At 37.4% G+C, this 8,261-nt stretch overlaps 1 pseudogene; it reads left to right on the forward strand.

The window, feature by feature from the left end:
• Window positions 1–3,751: 3,751 nt before the first annotated feature.
• Window positions 3,752–5,730, forward strand: LOC144257226 (aspartate aminotransferase, cytoplasmic pseudogene; annotated as a pseudogene).
• Window positions 5,731–8,261: the final 2,531 nt, after the last annotated feature.

Below are 8,261 nucleotides of genomic sequence, written 5' to 3' on the forward strand. Positions count from 1 at the left end.
CTTCATTGCTGTATTCTCAGGGCCCAACACAGTGCTTGACCTCTAATAGCTGATCAGCTGGTGTTAGGATAAAGAAAGAAGAGAGAAAACACCACATACTTTGGAAACCTATGGTGTCAGTTTAGCCTCTGTTCAAAAAGAGCATACATTGGAAATAAATGGAAAAGATATTTGTAACACTTATCTCATTATAAGGATTCTTATGCTAGCTCTTCCATGGAAACCTTTGTTCTATCTCTTATGATTAGTCAGTTGGTTAGCCAAGTGTCTTGATTGAGCTTCTTCACTTTCATGGATATTATTGAACCTGCATTTCAGCATTTGATTATCGATCAAAGGATATGGTTTTTCTCTAGTAACATCAAATGTTACTCTCCAAATCATTATATTAGATTATAGGAGCATGGACTTGAATTCTGTGCTGATTCATACCAGTCGATGTGTGTGTCATTATTTTTTTTCTGGGTGTTCTAATTTTACCATCATGCCAAACAAAACTACACATGTCCTGAACACTGACTGTACCATTTGACATCCAAAGAATACTGTTACTAAGTGCATTTGGGGAAATTACAGGGAATAGTTGCATAGCATGGTACTCACTATTGTATTTATTGTGGGGGAATGCTACGAAGAACCTAATCATACAGGCCCCTTATGGAGATCCTTTGAGAAATTGTTCTCAGATTTCATTATCAGAAAATGCTTTCATCCAGAGCAACTGGTTTATTTTAAACTATTCCTACGTGAATAATGTTTCTCTCTTTTTTCACTTACCAGGTTTAAACACAAGCTGTGGCCCAAATTTCATAAGTGCATAATAATTTATGACTTAGATATTTTATGTATTCAAGTGTTCCCTTGGCTTTGTTTTATTTTTCTACCCTTATTTCCCCTTCACTCAGATTGGCTCATCTATTTAGTTTTTCCCCATTTGTGTGTTTTTGTAAGCTGCTTCAAATCCCTTTATAGTCACAAGACAGAACTAAATTAAATTAAATAAAAATACAATTATCTCAATGGGTGTTCATAATTCTGTTAAGGGAAAAATAATTCTCTACATATTTCAAGGTGAGTATACAGTCTGTCAGCAGCCTGAAATTTTAAAGCACATGAAGTGGATGTTAATTTACTTGAAATGTCTAGGACCCACATCTTCATAATTAATGGTTATTCCCAGAGTTCTATATTTTATCTCCTAGAAGGATGATGGATGACCTAATAAAACATGTAAAGAACAGCCATATTCTTCACAAGCTCTCTCCCAAGCCATGCTGTATTAGCCAGATTGCCAAGACCATTATGAATGCATTGGCAGTGATTCCCACTCTCCTGGGAGGACAATGTGAATTTCAATTCTAGACAGCCCTTTATAGTGTGTTGGAAATTCCCCCATTACTTTGTGAGATGCACCATAAGAACTTGTTCTTCAGTTATCACATTGCTGTGATTTTAAAAGGTAATCCTAAGTGTCATAGTTTGGATGTTCCTAGGCTTTAGATTTGTAGATAAATGCACTTATGCATGTAGTATAATGTAGGTGTTTTATATGTATTTATAATTTTTAAAATTTTATCATCTCAGTAACTCAGTAAGACAGTATTGTTTTCTTTATTGAAGATTAGGCAATTGAAGTTCAAATGGGAAAAGGAATTATTGTCTGACCTTAAATATTAACTGACCTTAAATATTAACTCTCAGTTCATGTAACTCTAGATACTATTTGCCTTCTACAACAGCAGAATATTTCTCTTGCTTTATTCACGTTCCTTCTCTTTTGGGCATAATTCTGGATAATGGTAATATTTGTGTAAGAGTGTGTAGGTGTGTGGGTATGAGTGTATGCATATGCACATGTACCAATGTGGACAACAATCCAAAATCTATATTTTTGACAGTGAATCAGTCAAGGCCTTAGATGGTAATAGAGAGCTCATTCACTCAAAGAGGTTTAATTTAAAAGAATGAAGTGTTGAGAGTGTCTCCAGAGGTAAGAACTGGGCTATGGATCTCACAAGGATAGTGAGGCATCCTAAGTCTAGCACGGGGGACACCACTATCACTCTGAGGTCTGAAGGCACCAGGGGAGGGAATTTCTTTACCAGAGGCCAGTGAAATGCTAGTATACTCCTTTTGTAATTTACCTGTTCTTTTTGGACTGGTCTCATAAACCACTTTCATGTAATAATAGAATACAAGTCCAACTTTATGATTTATGGAACAGATAACATCCAATACATGACAAGATTAGGCTACATAGTTACTTGGTGTGTCAGGTTTAGGCATTTAGCTTTACCTATCTTAGTAGCAAACCAGAACCTTCTGTCCAAGGATGCTAGTGCTGCCTTAACAAATCAATGTCTCATGGAAAAAGCATCCTCAGAAGAGCCCTTCAAAAGGGCTAATGAGGCTTGAGGAAGAGCATATTTGCACAATAGATTCATTCTAATACTCTCCCATTCTTAAGTCTCTGACTCCATCTTCTACAGTATGCCAGAGAAGTTGCTAGCATCTTAGCCATATTGGCTATAGGCTACTGCTAAACAGTATATTTCATTCTTCTTGCTCTAACACCCTTGGGATCCACTTCCATGCAAGGCCTCTAGCATCATCACTATAAATTAATAGTACCCTATCATTGCTTCTGTGTTCATAGCATCCCTTCCTGGGGGAGCAGACCTTCTCTATCTGCACTATGCTGGAATCTACTATGGATTTGGAAGGAAGAGGGAATGGTAGTGTAGATCCCAAGAGAATTAGCACCTTGTTCTGAAGGAATATATAAAGTCTTTGAAATTTTTGTATGCAGGAGAAATCATAAATGGTAGTGAGGCACTAGGTTTGTGCAAGAAGAGGAAGTGTTGATAAGAGGGAATAGTGATGACACCAAGCTTAGAAAGACGTTGAGCTATGGAAAACAGGCTGCCTGTCAAGGTCTGCCAAAACTACAGGAGCCAAGGGGGAAATGGGGGCATGAATGCCCTGCATTTTGCTCTCTCCTTGCACCTATGATCTCTTGATATGCTGCTTCCTTTGACTTAAAACTAGATGGTAAGTGAACAAGGATGATGGAGAGAATTTCCTTACAGGACAGTATGGATGCCTCAAGTATTTTCTTAAGGCGATAGCTTCCATTATATATGTTTTACATCTCTAACATGTTAGTGTGGCATTTATATATTTAACATATCCTCAAATTAATAAATTTGCTTATATTTTCAACAAAGTCTATTAAATTTTTGGTTAAAATTCAACAATATTTATAGATACATACAATCTAGAATGATGGCACAGAAAGGAGAGGTAGGAGGAGGGAAATACCTATTCTAAAGTACTAGGAAAAATATTTTTCAAAATGATCTTTGATCAAATTAAGATCCTGAATTACATGGTCTGACTATAATTTTTAGTTTAACAACCTATAAGAGAAAAATCTCAGGAGAATGTTTGTATATAAAAATTGCTTAAAGATAATGTTTTGATAAGCATAAATGAATATGAAACAATTAGAGAGGTTTTCCATGGTGCTTAAAATGCTCAGGTGTTTAAGGCAGTTAAGAAATATGTGTTGGTGAGGAGCATGTTTGAATTTGGTGCATGTTCAGAGGCTCAGGTTCTTCGGCGTTAGTAATATTCCTCATTACAAAGTAGTACATTTTGACATCAATATAGACATTCCATTCTAGTTTTCCTAGAATTGATGTTTTCACATGGTTAAAATTTTTCTTTCTGAGTGAAGGTGAGCGTCTCCTCCAGTCGCTGAACGGAGCCCCAACCGAGCAGCTAGCTCCAGGTGCCCTGTCAAGGCTCTCCGCAGATTCCTGCTCTGTATCCATGGCGCCTCCGTCAGTCTTTGCCGAGGTTCTGCAGGCCCCCAGCCGGTCCTTGTCTTTAAGCTCACGGCTGACTTCCGGGAGGATCCATACCCCCGCAAGGTCAACTTGGGAGTAGGAGCTTATCGCACAGATGATTGCCAGCCCTGGATTTTGTCAGTAGTGAGGAAAGTGGAACAGAAGATCGCTAATGACAGTAGCCTCAACCACGAGTATCTGCCCATCCTGGGCCTGGCAGAGTTCCGGACCTGTGCTTCTCGTCTTGTCCTTGGAGATGACAGTCCAGCTCTCCAGGAGAAGCGGGTGGGAGGTGTCCAGTCTTTGGGGGGAACAGGTGCACTTCGAATTGGAGCTGAGTTCTTAGCTCGATGGTACAATGGAACGAACAACAAGGATACACCTGTCTATGTATCGTCCCCAACCTGGGAGAACCATAATGCTGTATTTTCTGCTGCTGGTTTTAAAGACATTCGATCTTATCACTACTGGGATGCAGAGAAGAGAGGACTTGACCTCCAGGGTTTCCTGAATGATCTAGAGAATGCTCCCGAGTTCTCCTTCTTTGTCCTCCATGCCTGTGCACACAACCCAACTGGGACTGACCCAACTCCAGAGCAGTGGAAGCAGATCGCTTCCGTCATGAAGCGCCGGTTTCTGTTCCCCTTCTTTGACTCAGCCTATCAGGGCTTTGCATCTGGAGATCTAGAGAAAGACGCCTGGGCCATTCGCTGTTTTGTGTCTGAAGGCTTCGAGCTCTTCTGTGCCCAGTCCTTCTCCAAGAACTTCGGGCTCTACAATGAGCGAGTGGGTAATCTGACCGTGGTTGGAAAAGAATCTGAGAGCATCCTGCGAGTGCTTTCCCAGACGGAGAAGATTGTGCGGATTACATGGTCCAATCCCCCTGCTCAGGGAGCACGAATTGTGGCCTCTACCCTTTCTAACCCTGAACTCTTTAAAGAATGGACAGGCAATGTGAAGACAATGGCTGACCGGATTCTGACCATGCGATCTGAACTCAGGGCCCGATTAGAAGCCCTCAAGACTCCTGGGACCTGGACTCACATCACTGAGCAGATTGGCATGTTTAGCTTCACTGGGTTGAACCCCAAGCAGGTTGAGTATCTAATTAACGAGAAGCACATTTATCTACTGCCAAGTGGTAGGATCAACATGTGCGGCTTAACCACCAAAAATATAGATTATGTGGCTACCTCCATCCATGAAGCAGTTTCCAAAATCCAGTGAAGAAACACCATCCAGTCCACACCACCAAAGCTGCTGTGTCACGTGTGTTCCCTGCCTGCGCAAACCTAGTTGTACATATCATGGATTAGAGATGACTGAAGAACTGAAAGGTTGCCCTGGTGAAGCCACCTCTATTTAAGTTGGCCCCACGTGAACAGAACATCCTTGAAAATAATTGGGGGCTTGAGGTTAGAACCTTCTGAAGGCCAGAGAAAATTAAGGTTTTTATTTAAGAATAAATATTTTGATCATGAGACGTAGGTACCTTGCCCCCTTGCTAGAAGCAGGAATGCTGTTTGTGTGCTTCTGCAGCGTGTTATCTGACTCTGAACAAAGTCTAGTCCCAAAAGAACATGTTGTCTGAAGGAGCCATGTGTGATTGATGGCTGTGGCATTAAAACTCATCATCTCCACCCTGTGTCTTGTCTCCCTGCTCCTTCTGCATGGTCGTGTTGCTAGTCTGCAACTAGTTCCATAGGATGACTGTGGAAAGAAGTGTATTTACATCATGACACAGAAACACACTTGCGCTTAACTGAAAAAAGTTTCACGACATAGTATCAACCCTTGCCATGTGTAGTGTATTCTAAGATTTTTCTATTCTATTCAATTGTGTTCTGTTTCATTGACAAAATAAAAATGATGATCAAGACCCATGGAAAAAATTTTTTTTTCTTTCTGTCCTTTAACTTCAAAACTATCTGAGTCTTTATATTTGAAGAGTATAAACTTTCTCTCGAAAGTGGAATATGGTTGGGTCTTACCTCTCTGTCTTTTGATTGGTTTTAATACCTTTATATTTAACATAATTATTGATATGGTTAGGTTTAAGTCTACCTTCTTACTATTTGTTTTCTAATTAGTCCATCTTTTTTCTTTTTTTTTTCAATCTTGCCTTGTTTTTATTTAAACAAGTGTTTCTTATATTACACTTTCCTTCCTCTTTTGACTTACCATGGTTCTATTTCTTTGGTGATTTTATTTCTTTGGTGATTTCTAAAAGGATTGGATTCTTAACCTGTCATAGTATACTATTTTATATATAATATAAAAACTATATATGTAATATAAAATGATACATCCATTTATCCTCTCCTCTCCTTTGTGCCATTTGTCGTATATTTTACTTATACACATTGGAAATTCTGCAGCACATTTTGTTAGTCATGCTTTGAGTAGTGAACTGCTTTTTAAGGAAATTAAGAGAGCAGAAAAATTCACAATGCTTTTTTAAAATTCATATAAATTGTTTCACCCAGTAAAATTTCCCTTCCACCTGAATAAATTTAATCAACATTTTCTGTAATGACAGGTCATCACTTTTGTAATACGGAAATTATTTGCCTCAATTTTGAAGAAAAATTTTCTTGATTTAGAAAGCCAATTTAATAGCTTACATCTTAGTATTTAAAAACTGCCATTTCACTCTTTTCTGGCTTGTATTGTTTCTGATGAGAATCCAGTAGTTATTCTGTTGTTAATTTTCTTTATGCAATATGTCTTTGTGTTCTGAATGTTTTGTTGTTTTTATTTTTAATTTGCTTTAAAACAATTATACTAAGATAGGCTTAGATGTGGTTTCCTTTGTGCTTGTGCTCTTTGTGCTTCATTTCTTCATCATAGCTACAATCAGAGATCAGGATTTTCAAAATAAGCTTTTAAGTGTTCACATCTTGCTGAGGAAATGAATGAATGTCCCCAGAGACGTTAGTTTATTTTGTGTTGGACAATATTCTCTGTGGTTTGTCATTTTTCATTCTATTTGGGGACTTTTTGTACTATTATATCTTTCAATATTTTTTCACTACCAAAGCTCTTTTTTTCCTCTGGAGCTTTTATCCCACATGTCTTAGAAATATTTTTAATATTCCACAGTTCACTGAATATCTGTTCAGTTTTTATTAATTATTTATCAGTTTCTTTTTCTTTCTGTGCTTCAGTTTTCATAGTTTCTATTTACTTTTTTCAAAATCTTTTCTTGCACAATATCCATACTGCTATTAAACCCAGATTAGAATTTTTAAAATTTCAGATGTTATAGTTTTTAATTCTACAATTTTCATTTGCACCGCTCTCTCTTTTAGTTTTGATTTATTTGTTAAGATTCCCCATCTGTACACTCCTTCCTCATCTTTGTTTCTAAATTTCTGAGTATATATCTTCCTGAAGTCTTTGTCTACTAATTTCACCATGAGTGTTATTTGTTTCTATAGCTTTTCCTTCGTATCCAATTGATATATATCAAATATATATATTTGATTCCTTATATCCATAATATTTTTTTTAAAAAATTTATGCTTGACAATGAAAACCTATATTGTTGAAGTTCTGGAATTATTTGTCTTCCTATAAAGAGTGCTGGCTTTTATTCTTGAAGGGAATTAATTTGTTGTTAGCTTGCTTGATTCTATTGAGGCTTGATGTCTAGCTTTAGGGGTAAGTCTAGAATATTCCTTATACCCAGTCTAGAATAGTACTACTCCCAAATAATTACTTTTCTGGGAACCTCAATTTTGGCTTGTTCTCATTCTGTTGTATCCAAGCACTATGTATTCTCTGATCTTTCTATTTAGGTCACATTTCCAAAAAAGGTACTCATTACTAATCCTCTCTGAATTTTACATATGCATGCACAAATATTCAAAGACTCGAAAGGACACCTATGTAGATTGTATGGGTTCCTTTTCTGTCTAGTTTCTTTATTTCTGGTAACCTGCAATATAAATTCCAGATGCTGCAGGAGTCCTAAATGTTGCTATTTCTTATGTCTAAAAAGACAGCTGTTCTCTGTTTAGGTTCCCTGGCCACAATTTTGAAAATTTCTCTAAGAAAGTAAAGTACGGTAATATGGTATTCTCTTGTGTTTCATGCCTCTTGAGGATCATGATTCTGAGCTGTGTGTTGACCAAGGCCTTAAAAGTTTTTTTCATATATTTTGTCCAGTGTCATAGTTGTTAAGAGTGGAAAAAACAGTCTAACGCCTAGTTCTTCCATCATAGCCATAACCAGAAGTCAGGATTTTCAGAACTCATATAATTTCTCAATTAGTAAATGATTGAATGTCCTCCAAGACATTACTTTTTTGGTGACTGAACAATGTCTTCCACTCAAAAAAATATATCTTGATTGAGTAGCTTCTTGTGCCAGGCTTTATACTCAATACTTTACAGAGATTTTCCCATT

This window comes from Urocitellus parryii, chromosome 10 (assembly GCF_045843805.1).
Source record: "Urocitellus parryii isolate mUroPar1 chromosome 10, mUroPar1.hap1, whole genome shotgun sequence".
NCBI classification, from domain to species: Eukaryota; Metazoa; Chordata; class Mammalia; order Rodentia; family Sciuridae; genus Urocitellus; species Urocitellus parryii.